Source organism: Anomaloglossus baeobatrachus, chromosome 3 (assembly GCF_048569485.1).
Source record: "Anomaloglossus baeobatrachus isolate aAnoBae1 chromosome 3, aAnoBae1.hap1, whole genome shotgun sequence".
Classification (NCBI taxonomy): domain Eukaryota; kingdom Metazoa; phylum Chordata; class Amphibia; order Anura; family Aromobatidae; genus Anomaloglossus; species Anomaloglossus baeobatrachus.
This window is the reverse complement of record NC_134355.1, coordinates 405,886,353-405,902,645: the sequence shown is the minus strand read 5'-3', so window position 1 is coordinate 405,902,645 and position 16,293 is coordinate 405,886,353. Positions and strand designations below refer to the sequence as shown.

Genomic DNA, 16,293 nt, shown 5'->3' with positions numbered 1-16,293 from the left:
AACAGAGCTGTTCTGCACTGGTGACCTTTTTATCCTCACATGTGTACAAAGTATTTTAGTGGAAATCATCATTCAGACTGTGACCATAAGGCTATGCTCACATGACCGTATGACTCGTGCGAGCGCAATGCAAAAAAAATCTCACATTGCACTTGGACCAATTTTAGTCAATGAGGCAGAGCAGTTGGTCAGCTTTCCAGATTCTGGATGAGCGAAAAATCGCAACATGCCGCGATTTGTTGCCAAAATTGTGCGAGTCTGGTCAATACAAGTCAAAAAAGTGTGTGAGAAAAAAACGGACCATTCGAGTGACATCCGGTTTTATGGACACATTACTATCATGTAGCACAGAACACCCTATATGGTCCTGTAAATGACTGTAAATGACTAATAGCTGCTGAGAAAAAAAACGATTGCACACTGACAGCACACGGATGATAATTGAGAGAAAAATTGTCCTATTCTCCTGGATGAGAATGGGACTGTTTTTTTATAAACTCGTGTAACTCCAGCCTATGATTGTAAGTAGAGTTGAGCGAGTATAGAAATATTCGTATTCACGATACTCGTAACGAGTACTGTGTAATACTCGCATATTTTTTCCCAATAGCAAGTAAAATTCAAGTCAATGAAATATGCGAGTAATTTTCCTCAGATTGGGAAATGCGAGTAATTTTCTGCTGATTCCAGCAGAAAATTGCTCGCATTTCCCATTGACTTGCATTGTACTCTCTATTCAGAATGAATATGCAAGTATTGCACAGTACTCGTTACAAGTTGAACAAATATTTTGATACTTGTTCAACTCTAATTGTAAGATATGAGCTATAGGGGTACAAACTTGAAAACAATGTGGCCTTGAGAATCAATCAATTTTTTGACTTTTTTCTTGGTTAAATGCAGTCTGTGAATGGACTATTGGATATTGCACAGCAGAAATGATCAGAAAGGAACTCTTAACCCCTTTAACACCAAATGAAAAGATATCCACTATACTGAGGCTTAAAAAGACCTACAATCTACTAATTGTTGTGACCTTCTAATCTCAGGTACCAAAAAGGTCTCAGCCATATGCAACACACTTATGACATTAAATGACAGATATAGCACAAATTTTATTTTTAGCCGAAATATTTCTGATAAAGTAAACAGTTTAAAACCCCCCCATAAACCTACACTTTAATGGAAAAATCCAGTGAAATGACTGGACAGCCTTTAAGGTCTACTTTAACATTTAGGGATGAGCGAACCCAAACAGTATGAGTTTGAGTTTCATAGTGGATACTTCCCAGCATAAAAACAGCAACCTGCAGCCACCCTAGAATTGCTGCATCACATTAAACGAGCCAATTATGATGCTTTGCCTGGCTCTTCCTGATTGCCACGGTGTGGTGGCAATTGGGGTAATACTTTTTGTGTTCATTTTAGGTGTGAATGGACATCTGGTATTAAGCCCAGGGGTTGGTAATGGATAAGCAGCTATGAGATTCCCCTATTACTAACCCGCCATACACACACACAGGAAAAAATAGTTTGTTTGAATAAAGACTCTTCGGCACTACTTAGTTCAACAATGTATTAATTAAAAAGAAATCCCCTAAGTTCCGACATAATCCAATAGTAAAACATCCCATTACACCCATTAATTCCTATGGCGCTTCAATCTGAAAGAGTTCTCACAATGCGACTTTATAGGTCACTGCCATTCAACAGCAGACCAAAATTTCTGATAACATGCATTGAGTGATACTATGCATGTCTAGTCAGACTGTGACCAGCAATATGCATATCCCATACTTGCAGTTGTATAAACACCCAGTCTCGCTTACAGGTGTGATAGCGTGCACTGTGCCCACTGTGAGGATTCACAAGTCATAAGTCCCATAGGGAGAGTGCAAACTTTCCTGTTAAACCTGTACAACCTCTGTAAGGTTTATTCTGTCCCAATATACTATGTAAAATGGCCTTTAAACAAGTGACAAACAACTTTACAAAGGCAGAAACCTCAGAAAGTTTAAAACTAGTGCTTTCCTCATATTGTTACATGAAGAAAGAGGTAAAAGTCTTGGTGTCAGCCACTAAGGTCACTAAAGTCATGGTGGCAGCCATTACCATGGCATTAGAGGCTTTTAAAAACCTATATCAGGTCAGAGAAAATACAATTGAAACCTGAAGTGTACATACACTATCCAAAAAGACAGATATGTATGTTTTCTCCCTTTCTGACATGAAATCAAAATAAACCTTTTCCGTTTTATGTCAATTAGGAACCAACATTATTTATATTTGCCAAATGCCAGAATAATAAGACAGAAAATGTTTTTAAGCATTTTTATTACTTTCTGCAAAGTCAAAAGTTTACATACAGTAAGGGGTACTTTGCACACTGCGACATTGCTAGCCGATTGTAGCGATGCCGAGCGCGATAGTCCCCACCCCCGTCGCACATGCGATCTCTTGTGACAGCTGCTGTAGCGAACAATATCGCTACGGCAGCTTCACATGAACTTACCTGCCCTGCAACGTTGCTCTGGTCGGCGACCCACCTCCTTCCTAAGGGGGCGGGTCGTGCGGCGTCACAGTGACGTCACACGGCAGTCGGCCAATATAAGCGGAGGGGCGGAGATGAGCGGGACGTAAACATCCCGCCCACCCCCTTCCTTCCTCATTGCAGGCGGGACGCAAGTAAGGTGATGTTACTCGCTCCTGCGGCTTCATACACAGCGATGTGTACTGCCGCAGGAACGAGAAACAACATCGTACCTGTCGCTGCAGCGAAAATATGGAAATGACCGACACTACACTGATCATACAATTTCGACACTTTTGCGATCGTTAATCGTAGCAAAAAGGATTTACATACTCCGATCTCAACAACGACGCTGGATGTGTGTCACTTTCGATTTCACCCCAACGATATCGCAGCTGCGATGTCGTAGTGTGCAAAGTACCTCTTAGACCACTATGCCTTTAAACAATATGGGAGAGCCCATATGATGATGTCATGTTTTTATAAGCTTCTCATAGGTGAATTGGCAACATCTGAGTTAATTAGAGAAACACCTGTGGATGAATTTCATACTCACATAAAAACACTGCTTCTTTATGTAGTATTATGTGAAAGTCAAAAGAAATCAGCCAAGATTTCAGAACGAAAATTGAGGACTTGCATAGGTTTGGTTCATCCTTGAGTGCAATTTGCAGATACCCAAAGGTGCCTCATTCATCTGCACAAACAATTATATGCAAGTACAAACAAGATGGGAATGTCAAGCTATCATACTGCTCAGGAAGGTGACGAGTTCTGTGTACCAGAGACAAACGTGTTTTGGTCAGATGTGTATATCAACCCAAGAACAAAAGCAAAACACCTTGTGAAGAAGCTAACAGAAGCTCGTAAGATTGTGTCATTATCCAAAGTGAAACGAGTACTGAATCAACATGGGCAGAAAGGCCACTCTGCCAGGAAGAAGGCATTACTCCAAAAGAAACATAAAAAAGCCAGATTAATGCACACAGGAAGAACTACTTTAATTTTTGAAAGCATGTCCTGTGGTTTGACAAAATTAAAATTGAACTGTTTGGCCATTATGAACATTCATACATTTGGAGGAAAAAGGGATAAGCTTTGAGGCCTAAGATCCCTATCCCAACTGTGAAACACGGCGGTGATAGCATCATGTTGTGGGATTCTTTTACTGCACGAGGGACTGTTGCACTTCACAAAATAGAGAGCATCATGAAGAAAGAAGACTATATAGCAATACTGAAGAAATATTTCAAGACATCAGCCAGGAATTTAAAGCTTGAGTGGAAAGGGGTTTTCCAAATGGATAATGACCCGAAGCATACTGTCAAACTGGTTACAAAGTGGCTTAATTATAACAAAGTCAATATTTTGGCGTGGCCATCACATAGCCCTGATCTCTATTCTATTGAAAATTAACCCCTTCACGACCATGGACGGATATATCTGTCATGGAGCGTGTCCCGTTAAGCCCCGCCCCCTGCCGCGGGAAGGCGGCGGCGGTCGGCACACATATCAGCAGTTTTCAACAGCTGACATGTGTGCCTGCATGTTGCGAGTGGAATTGCCATGATTTTTACTTACCGCCGCCCCCACCGGAAGTCACGTGCGTGATCACGTGACTTTCGGTGGTTGCCATCGTAGCGCAGGGTCATGTGATGACGCCTGCAGCTATGAAGTTTCACTTTCGTTTTCCCTCGGCCGAGAGCAGAGAGAAACAGGAAGTGACTGAATCTGCTGTTTACAGCTGTATAGCTGTGATCAGCAGATAGATAAGAGTGATCGGATTGCTGATCGCTATAGCCCCCTAGGGGGATTAGTAAAATAGAAAAAAAAATTAAAAAAAAGTTTTAAAAAATAAAAAAAAACCCTAAAAGTTCAAATCACCCCCCTTTCCCCCCATTGAAAATTAAAGGGTTAAAAAATAAATAAATATACACATATTTGGTATCGCCGCGTTCAGAAATGTCCGATCTATCAAAATATCAAATCAATTAATCTGATTGGTAAACGGCGTAGTGGCAAAAAAATTCCAAACGACAAAATTACGTTTTTTGGTCGACGCAAGCTTTACGCAAAATGCAATAACAGGCGATCAAAACGTAGCATCTGCGCAAAAATAGTACCATTAGAAACGACAGCTCAAGACGCAAAAAATAAGCCATCACTGAGCCATTGATCCTGAAAAATAAGAACACTACGTGTTTCGGAAAATGGCGCAAAACGTGCGCCACTTTTATTGGACAAATTTGTGATTTTTTTTTAACGCCTTAGATACAAATAAACCTATACATGTTTGGTGTCAACAAACTCGCACCGACCTCAGGCATCATACCCAAACATCAGTTTTACCATATAGTGAACACCGTGAATAAAACATCCCAAAAACTATTGTGCCATCACACTTTTTTTGCAGTTTTTCCACACTTGGAATTTTTTTGCTGTTTTCCAGTACACCATATGGTAAAAGTTATGGTTTCATTTAAAAGTACAACTTGTTTTGCAAAAAACAAGCCCTCATATGGCAAGATTGACGGAAAAATAAAAAAGTTACGGCTCTCGGAAGAAGGGGAGCAAAAACCAAAAACGCAAAAACGGAAAGTGCCCCGGGGCTGAAGGGGTTAATGGGAAAAGCTGAAAAGGTAGGTGCGAGCAAGGCAACCTACAAACATGGCTCAGTTACACCAGATCTGTCAGGAGGAATGGGTCCAAATTCCTACCAACTATTGTGGAAAGCTTGTGGAAGGATATCCAAAATATTTAACCCAAATCATACAGTTTAAGGGCCGCTTTACAAATCCTTATCTACGTGTAAGGTCCGTTTTCACACGTACCGGAGACACTGACACTCGTAGACCCATTAAAATCAATGTGTTTTTCCATGGACCGTGTGTCTGTGTGAAGCATACATGTGTCCGTGTACTCCACACATAGACATGTCAGTTTTTCTCTGGTAGCAAGGGTGTCAAACGTACCGCACGTACTGCACACTGATGTGATCCATGTGACATCAGTGTGCAGTGAGAAAATACTGTGTCTGTGAAATAAAATAATTTTCTATGCTCACCTTCTCTAGCACTGCTGTCTTCAGCGCTGCTGTCACTTGCTTCCGAGCCCCACTCATTATGTTCATCGCATATTCACTGCACCGAGGACCGGAAGCAGCAGCAGTGGGGAGTCAGCAGGGCCGGAGACCGCAAAGCGAAAGACATCTGCACCACAGACAGCAGCACCAGTGACAGGTGAGCTTAAAGTTCCTGTTCTCCGTGTGTTATCACGGATAGCACACAGAGAACGCTCATGTGCCCAAATCACAGCACATGTAGGGCCATATGCACCTTTTACACCTCCGTGCAAAACATGTGTGATTTTTCACTGACGTGTGAAAGAGGCCTAAGGCCAATGGTACAAAATACTAATGAAATGTATGTAAACTTTTAACTTTGCAGAAATGAAAAAAAATCCTTAAAACATTCTCTCTCTCTCTCTCTCATTATTCTGGTATTTGACAAATATAAATAATTTTGGTTCCTAAGTGACCTAAAATAAGAAAGGTTTATTATTATTTAATGTCAGATAGTGAGAAAAACATGCATATGTATCTTTTTAGTTAGTAGATGGAAACTTCTGGTTTCAAACTGATATACATTAGTACTCCCAAATATAAAAAACCCCACTATAAATCAGTAAAGCGTATACTCAATGAAAATATAGTTTCTTTGTAATTCTTTGCAAAGATACCTTTAACCCCTTCCCAACCGAGTGATTTTTCCATTTTGAACTTCCATTTTTTCCTCCCTTTATTCCAAAAACCATAACGTTTTTATTATTCCAAAAAAATAGTCATGTAAGGACTTGATTTTTTCAAAGCAAGTTGTTTTTTTGAATGTCAACATTCATTTTATCATGTGATGCACTGGAAAGCAGGAAAAAAAATTAAATTGTGAATAAATAGCTAAAAAAGCACAATTCTGCAATTATTTATGGGGGAATGTTATTTACAGCTTTCATTTTATGTTAAAAATGGCTTGGCAATAAGATTCTCCAAGTCTGTATTATTAATTCATTACATATTTTTATAAATCAAACATTTGCAAATGCAGCACTAGCAAATATATCTATTTGTGTTTTTAAGGTCTTTTTTAAAACATTTTATTTTTACTTTTCACTATATTTGTTAGTCGCTTTAATGTATTTGAACTTGTAATCATCTGATCACTTGTACTACATTGCTCTATATAGCAAAAATCATGCTCTCATTTGAAAAGTAGCCAAGGGCTGTTTTTCACATGGGTACCGTCATGACAGGCACGGGAGTCTTCAGTGGACTCCCTACTGTCAAGACAACCCATTGGAGCTCCACTTTCACATCATGGGGATGCCGATTGGCAAATAGAATGACATTCCACCTTGCAGGCATGCTGTAAATGCTACTGTCAGAGGCTGACACTTGCATTTAACAGGTTAACAGCCACAGGTAAAGGTCCACTCCACCATCGGCTGGGAAAGATGCTGGCTCTTTTTGTGAACCCACATCAATGTCAGTGAGCTGGCATATAATGTACCTGTATTTAATTTATCAGTAAGGGGTTAAAAGACATCGAATCAATATATACAACACACAAAAGGACATAGTAGATAACACTAACTTAGTAAATAATAATGAGCATATGTAAAAACTAAATAAAATAGCTCAGCTAGTAACAGAGAGTAAAGAAAGGAAATCCTGAGTGGGCACAGTGGGTTTTAGTTGACAACATGATCTTACAGTAGAAAGTATGACAGGGCTAAGTATATCTTTTCAATCTTCATATTATGCCCAAAGTGACTCACGGCCAGCCACCAAACTTTAACTTGCTTATAAAATGGTACATTTTTTATGGGAAAATACCACAAATAAATCCTTCCTGGACTCACATTGTTATGTTGTAATAGACACGTATAAAACAATTACAGAAAATGTGTTTATTATTTTGCTTCCACTTTTCCAGAATTTTATACAGTACTAAGTAAAAACATTTAGTAACTGTTTTCTCTTAGTATAAACTTTCCGTGCTGGACTTCCAAGTTCCAGCACAATAAAATGGCCACAAACACTGTGACCTTTTTAACCACATCATTTTTCTGGAATATACCACCAACATCATTATTCTCCCCTATAACAAACATCTCATTAGGAAAGTATGTGAAATGATGTCCCTCTGTACTGTGACCCGACCTTTACTGTCACTGAGTTTATGCTATTTGAGTAAAACATTCTCTGTTTTGTCCTGCTATAATTAGTCTGCCAATGAGGCCTTGCAAAAAAGAAATATTGCTGGTTACTTTCATGGCAAAACAGACTTAAGAATAACTACAAAGGACAAAAATGCTGGACCTTGTGATGCCAAAAATGTATCATCTTTATTCATTTATAAATTCACATAAAACTGCTTAAAACCCTACTATAAGAATAAGAACTCTATACCTACAACTTAGAGCTTGTAGTTTCCTATGTTTGAAACATTTTTTACACTTAGGGCGGCTTTGCACGTTGCGACATTGCACGTGCGATGTCGGTGGGGTCAAATCGAAAGTGACGCACATCCGGCGTCGCAGTCGATATCGCAACGTGCAAATCCTTTTTGATACGATGAACGAGCGCAAAAGCGTCGTTATCGTATCATCGCTGCAGCCTCCGACATTTCCATAATGCCGGTGCCGCGACAGGTGCAATGTTGTTCCTCGCTCCTGCGGCAGCACACACCGCTGTGTATGAAGCCGCAGGAGCGAGGAACTTCACCTTACCTGCCGCCGGCTGCAATGAGAAGGACGGAGGTGGGCGGGATGTTTACATCCTGCTCATCTCCGCCCCTCCGCTTCAATTGGCCGCCTGCCGTGTGACGTCACTGTGACGCCGCACGACCCGCCCCCTAAGGAAGGAGGCGGGTCGCCGGCCAGAGGGACGTCGCACGGCAGGTATGTGCGTGTAAAGCTGCCGTAGCGATAATAATCGCTACGGCAGCTTTCACTAAATATCGAACGTGCGACTGGGGCGGGACTATTGCTGCAGCATCGGTAACACATTGTTACTGATGTCGCAGCGTGCAAAGCCCGCCTTACACTACCAAAAACATTGGTCTGTGTTTCTCATATTGCCACATGCAGTTTTTATCACTATATTTGACTGTTGGATTAACTTTTCAAAAACTTGATTGTTTGCTGACATGACTATATTCAGTCATCCATCATTGTAAGCGTGAGACACAAATAGACTCTCAATAGGGGATTACCATCCATAGCAGCAGACTATGTGGCTCCTATGGGGCCCATTGGACTACCTTTTGGCATAATTTCATTGGTTCCAGCATCCATGGGATACTGATGCTAATGAATATGATAGTGCTGTAAAGAGGGCTGCATAATATGTGTGTGTGACACCCTGGCCTATCAGGTCGTCACAGTGTATTGTGCAATCTGCCCTTCTGTACAATATCCACCTCCTCCTTGGTTATGGGTCCCTGACCTTTGGTGTTGCCAAGAACAAGCTAATCAAAATCCTAGGAACACTCTGCACCACACCCACCAGACACACCAGTGGCCGACCTGAGTGGAATAGGGTCGCCCACTTGGGGTTTGGTTAAGGGGGGATCAGGAGTGCCAGGAGACAGTCAGGAGAGAAGTAGCTCTCAAAGTGAGAGGAGGTCAGGAGCTGTGCTCCTTGGAACTACTAGGTGACAGACGTTGGTCTAGACCTGGTAGGAGCTGGACCCCGGTTGCAGGGGATCGTGACAAGGGGCACGGACTGTCGAGGAGGACAGCTGGTGGCCTTGTGCCATCACCGAGCAGGGGCCAGGGCACGACCAGGTACGTGGACCCTAGGTCAGGAAGTAGCTTCAGGCATCCTGGCAATTTACCCGATGAGGACGGAGCCTTCAAGATCCGTTCTCAACCCGTTCCAAAATTGGGGTACTAGCGCAACGAGGGGGATATGACTTTCCCAATACACGGTTCAGGAAATCCCAAGCGTGAACCCTGAGAGCAAGCTCACCCAGTTAGCCATACTGGTGAGCGGGACCCGATTAGTTTTATACTAGAGTGACTAACCAGAAAACTAGGTACCAAGGCAAAGGTCACAGACTAACAGGCAACACCAATGGGCATGGGATCCAGGCGTGCTCCCTCTCAGCGGCAGCGGTGCCCAGAACTTTGGTTTACCACAGTTGTCGGTGTCAGCGTTATTGGAGTAATTGAGTACACAAGTAACCCTTACAATCCCAACGGCACCTCCCCATCACCTTCACCAAGTCCTGGGGCATCCCCCTGCCCGTGGGGGGTTAAACACCTAGCTGGCCATGCCATTGACACCGGGTACTCCCAATCGCTCCGGTGGTACTCTACCACGCACCACGGGTGGTGTCACAAACTTTAACCATACCATCCCATGTAAATACCCCCCCTTTTATCCGAGTGGCCGCGCAACCCTGACCCCGGGTCTGGAGATCCCTCTAGCCACCGCGGATCCGGATCTGAGCAGCCTGGCTGCTGACGCGGGGGCGGCAAATGTGTGTTGGTCAGGGGAGGCTGTATGGCTACCAAAAGGTGTGTGAGAGTCCTCATGTTATGTTGAGGATTGTGGATGCCCTTATTCTGATTGGGGGCCCTCTTACTACTGAGTGGATGGCTTCAGGGGCCATCATATTAGGTCTGGAGGCCCTTATACTGTGTTTGTGAGTGAGAAGGCCTTTATTTTGCATGTTTGCTTTTTAAAGGACATCCCATTGTGTGTTTTGTCCCTAATACAGTATTGTGTTGGCGGCTGTGGGAACTTTCATAATTTGTAGTAGGCTGCATGTGACATACTAGATGCTAGAATATATGGGCTGGGTTCAGGTTACTTTGGCATCCAATCACAGACGCCCACTCTGTGACAGTGTCTGTGATTGTCTGTTATTTTAACAGTAAATTAAAACAACAACACAAAAAAAAATATTTTATTAGAAATAAAACAGAAGACATTTAGGACTCTATCTTTATTACCAAAATAAACACTTCCGACGTAGTCCAAAGGCGGGTGAGCATCTTCTGCTACATCTGTGCGAGAAGACAAACACAGGTCTGCTCACACAGACTCAGCTAGGAGCTGTCAGACACTTCGCCCAAGTGCATAGCTGAGGGTGGTCAGCTGGGCCCCCGGGTAACCACCATTGACTACAGGACCTTCCATGACATCATAGCCATGTAACCAGTCTGTAACCCACAAGGTAATACAACATTCACACCAGACTGGTCACATGGCTATGATGTCATGTAAGGTCCTGTAGTCAGTGGTGGTTACTCGGGGGCACAGCAATGATCTAACCCAGAAGCAGAAGCGGCCGGGAGACAGAGTCTGCAGGATGCGTCACGGGACCTGTAAGTATAATGACAATGTTTATTATTAACGATATACTTTATTTTACAACGCACCCCCTGCCCTATCACATAACTGTAAAGTCCAAGTTCGGGGTTCATACGCAATTTCGCGTTATCTACTACCCCAAATATACAAAATGTTTGGGCGAGGCTCCCGATCATGAACATCGGGGGGTTTGCCCATCACTATTGAAGAGATAACCCAATTAGGACTTTTGCTATGGGGTCTCGTGTTTTCTATGTACACCACTGGCCCTCTACATGCATTTTCGGAATATCATCAACATTGTGAAAAGATGTTTCTTTTAGGAGCTGTTAAAGGTGGCATTTCAGTATAGTATATGGCAAAATGAATGGTGTAATTCAAAACTACAACTTTCCCAGCAAAATTTAAGCCCTAATATAGATAGATTAAAGGAAAAACAACAAAGTAATGACATTTTGCAAAAGAACGAGGATATAAAAAAATTGAAAGGTAAACTTAAATGGATCAATAAGGAGTTAAAGTCAATGGAGAATCCAATACTTGATGCATTACATTCAAAGGACTGTATTAGAACAATGTCAGACCTACACAGTAATGTTTACATGGGTCAAGCAATACAACAAACCTTTAACCCTTTTCCTTCTCTGAAGCTGCTGCCCCAATTTCAGTGCTCAAGATCCAGGTTTTATATATTGTATTGACTGTATTAGAAGTTTAGAACTGATTTGGTATATTTATTATTCCAGTGTAAGAACTCTTGACATGATTGAATGCCTGGAGAAAACATTTTTCTAGTTTCTAAAGAATGAATTGCAGCTATAACATGAGAGTAACCAACTCCTACAAAAAAATGTAAAATAAGAGATTATATTGTTCTAAGTTATATATCAAAATTCCATTAAAACTATTTTTCCCAAAAGATAAAAATAGAAATGAATATCAGATCAAAATTAACCAAATATGATAAAATCTATCTGATATCTAATGTGATTTTTCAAATTATGATATACTGTCATTTTTTAATCTACTATACATCCCTTGATAAATTTAGCAATTGATACAGTTTGTTTCTTTTAGCTTTCTTAAAATTATTTTTGGCAAGTTTCTCATATTTATATTATAAAATTATTAACTTTAAGATTGTATCTCCAAACACTTCCTCGCGGTCTATAAAAATATTGGAATATGTGCCCTGCAACTGAATACAAACCGTTTAACACTTCACATAAATTCTGTGCTTCGTCCTATAGTTCCTCACTATTGTATGTATTTTATCTGATTGATTGAAAGGCAAGTTTGAGATATAACTGTCAAAAATCTGCAAAACATAGAATGGTTCAAGAGAATTCTTTAGATATGTAAAAATATATTGCATTTCAACTTTTATCCATTGATATTTCTGCCCCTGGACACTTGTGCTAAAATGTTTGAAATTTAGAAACAGCCATAGCCAAGGCTAGGTCACTAAGTAAAAGAAACGATTTTACAAAAAAAAAAACCCACTGCAAACTTTTATAAAGAATGTTAAAATTGAATGCAAAGAAAAGCATGCATTGAAGTATATTTAACTATTCTAATAGACTAATTAAAAATTCAATTTGACAGATATTTCAGAAATGCAGCATGGCCTTCCAACAATTTGGAACTGGGGAAAATCAATCATTTTTCTGGAAAGTGTATTTGGATATTTATTAATTCTTTTAGATAAAAAATTATGATATTGCTATATGCTAAAAAAAGTAACAGAAGATTCCAAAAAGATGGTACTTAAAGAATTTACAGTAGAAACTATAATCATAGTTAAAAATGTCCTAATTAATGGTATGTTCACATGTTGCATTTTTTTCTGCCTTTTTATGCATGGCTGTGGTTTTTGGACTTTCTCATTGTTTTCTAAATGTGGCAAAAACTTGGCAAAAACACTAAAAGAATGGAAATGCTGCAAATTTTTTAAACACTGCAGTTCTCAAATTCAGTTAACAAAAAAAAAACAAGCATCTGTGCGAGATTTCTGATATAAAAATAGCTTTTAATTTGCCTAAAAATACGCTGAAGGAAAAAGCTAAAAAAAATGCAGTGTGAACACAGCTTAAATTTCTTTAGTAGCAGTTATAGTTATTAACTGATAATATGAAAATAAATAAGACTTTAATAATCTAAAGCCCAGTATAAAACATAGGGTCACCAAAGAAATTGCATTTTATACCTATGCTGTGCAGGCCTAGGAGCGCTCAAAGCACAAGGTAAAAGTGTAATACAATTGTGATGTACTACTTCATTGCTGATGTGTCAGATTAAAAATGGGATGATGATTTTAGTCTGTGAATAGAAATGCATTCAATTGATTTATAGGCAACTGTGTTAGCAGACTCATCACTACTCAGCGGGTGACTATGAATCCTTACTCGTGATGGAAGAGTGTGTTAGTGCTAGTTACTCAATCATGATTAGGGTGCCCGATTGAGTAATTGGCAGTGCCGGGGATCGCATGGTGCTCCAGTGCTCAGGTTACAGCGAAGAACCTTCTTTCAATGATTACAGCCACTGCACTGAAGCCAGGGATTTCCCCAGCTGTGTGCAAGGACTCCTCCCTTAGCTGGACTCTTGTAGAGCTGAACAGCTGAAGAATTCCTGGGTTACTTCTCTTTTTCTCTGTTACATCTGACTATTTCTGCTTTCCTACATCTGACCATTTCTACTTCACTATATCTGACTGTGTCAGCTCTGCTGCATCTGAGTGAGATGGTCAGGTGTAGCAGGACAGAAACAGATATAGCATCTTTGACTTGCTCTGCTCTGCTATATCTGACGTCTCCACTCTGCTGCATTTTTTTTAAAGATAGAAGGTAGTGTTGAGCGAATAGTTAACTATTTGTACTCTCTATGCTGTTAGTGAGTACTGTCTGCTACTCGCATATTTGTTACGAGTAGCGAGCGCAATGTAACTCATTGGGAAATACTCGTTAAGTAGCGAGTAAACCGAAAGCCGTACTTTTTGTGCAAGTAGCGAATACTACGGCTTTTGGGTTACTCGCTACTTAGCAAGTATTTCCCATTGACTTACATTGCGGCCGCTACTCGTAATGAATCTGCGAGTAACGGACAGTATTCACTAGCAACATAGCCAGTACGAATAGTTAACTACTTGCTCATCGCTAATAGAAGGCCATTAGGGTCTACATGGAAACTGTGTGGCAGTAGTCAATTGCCTATGATTGAGGGGAATTCTTTTCTGTTTTTAAAGGGTGTAAATGGAAATCTCTAAATTACTAGGCAATGCACAGCAATTTATTACCCAGAAATTATGAAAAATCTTATTTTTCCTAAAAGGAAAGCCTTACAATCCATCTTTTTGAACTCCATCCTTGGATAAGGCAGCACTGCAGAGCAAAGTTTGTATTGCTAGTTTGGCCAGTCTATAAAACTGAAATATTCTAGGTTGTTTTCATTTACACTGTTCTTTTTTCTGTTTTGTTAATTTCCATTCCACATTTCCAAAACGAACATTTCTCAGAAATGTATTTTCTTTTGATCTGAGTTTATTTTATTACTGTCTGTCTGCGTGTCATCTCACCTCCCTGTCTGGAAGACTATGCTTTCAGAATGTACAGTCTGGCTTCACGTTACTCTGGTAAAACAGTCCAGGTAAATGAGAGGGTTAATGAAGGTTATTTTCATGGATGACTTGTCTGGCAATCATTACATATGAAATGGTGGATCCATGTAGTATTGGCTGTGAAATATATTAGCAGTGCATAGTGCTTTATAAAGTACCTTACTCCCTCTTTTCTAACCGCTCTCTGTACTGAGACTGTTTCTAATTAAAATGATAGATTGATTGCTGCATAAGACGGCAAGATGATAGTGGTATTAGGTCACTAGGGTTGAAATAAGGATATTATATTAGGGAGCAATGTATTTAAAACATTCTGGCATTGTTTACACAATTGATGTGATACAGTAGACCTCACTTTTTAGGATCATAAATATAGCTAATCCATTTTTCATTTTTCAGCTTATAAAAATCAGCAATAATACAACACATTCTATACTAATGAATAATGTGCTCCAGGCAACACATTCATAGTCTACATTACAACCTTCAATACCTTACTGAAAACAGGAGCATATTCCATAAGTGAAAATATTGAGTACACACCTCTAAAGGAGCAGGTGGACATATCTTACAGTACCTGCTTATCTGGGCAGCTATAGAAAAGTGAGTTATTACAGTGTTTACATTCTTTTCCAATTACTTATCTGAGTTGAAATGGCCTCCATACATGTAAGACTAATGTCAGCTAAAAACATAGAGCCCCTATCCATCACTAATTCTGGGCTTGATTTATGGGTAATTTTAATTAGCGTGCTATTTCAGTTGTTAAATCTTTTTGATTAAAAGTTACGTTTTAGTATCTCACAAACGGCTGATTCACAGATTCAGGAGAACAGTGTCACTTACACAAATTTAAAACTTACACATGTATGCCAAATGCCAGGTCCGTCATAAAGAGTTCTCTGCTGTATATGATTGTATGTGTCCAACTCATATCCTCTTACATAATTTGTTATGGGCTTCCTGCATACTAATTACATGTATGACAATTTGTATGTATGTATGCATGCATGTATGTATGTATGTATGTATGTATGTATGTGTGAGTGTGTGTGTGTGTGTGTATGTGTGTGTGTGTGTGTGTGTGTGTGTGTGTGTGTGTGTGTGTGTGTGTGTGTGTGTGTGTGTGTGTGTGTGTGTGTGTGTGTGTGTGTGTGTGTGTGTCCGCCCGCTAAGGAAATCCGCACCGTCGCATTTTCGCATTTACAATCACAAAATTTTGCACAGACACCCCATGTGACTCAGGGAGCGTCATAGACTATGTTTTAATGGTAAAATTTAACCCTGCGCCTTACAGTTACTCTTCAAAAAATCTGCTTCTATTAAAGTCAATGGAGCTGCAAGCTGCAGGTTATTAATAGCAGCTGTGATTGGTTGCTATAGGAACGAAAGACATTCATAGTATAAGAAGCTTATGTGTGAGGTAATATGATGTCGGTGGGGAGACTGATAGAGACAGACAAGGAAAGAGACAGACAGACAGAGACAGACAGACAGTCAAAGAGACAGAGGCAGGAAGAAAAAGACAGAGACACATACAGACAGGGAAAGAGACAGGCAAGACAGACAGGGAAAGAGACAGGCAGACAGGAAAGAGACAGACAGACACAGACAGGGAAAGAGACAGACATACAGGGAAAGAGACAAACAGGGAAAGAGACAGACAGGGAAAGAGACAGAGAGGAAAGGAGACAAAAACAGCAAAAAGAGACAAAAACAGTGAAAAGAGACAAAAACAACAAAAGAGACAGAGACAAAGAAAAGGACAAG

At 40.3% G+C, this 16,293-nt stretch overlaps 1 protein-coding gene across 1 annotated transcript in view; it reads right to left on the bottom strand.

Annotated features, from left to right (window-relative positions):
* Nucleotides 1–16,293, bottom strand: part of BMP5 (bone morphogenetic protein 5) — a 411,248-nt gene that overhangs the window by 84,885 nt on the left and 310,070 nt on the right. The gene's annotated exons all lie outside the window — the stretch shown is intronic.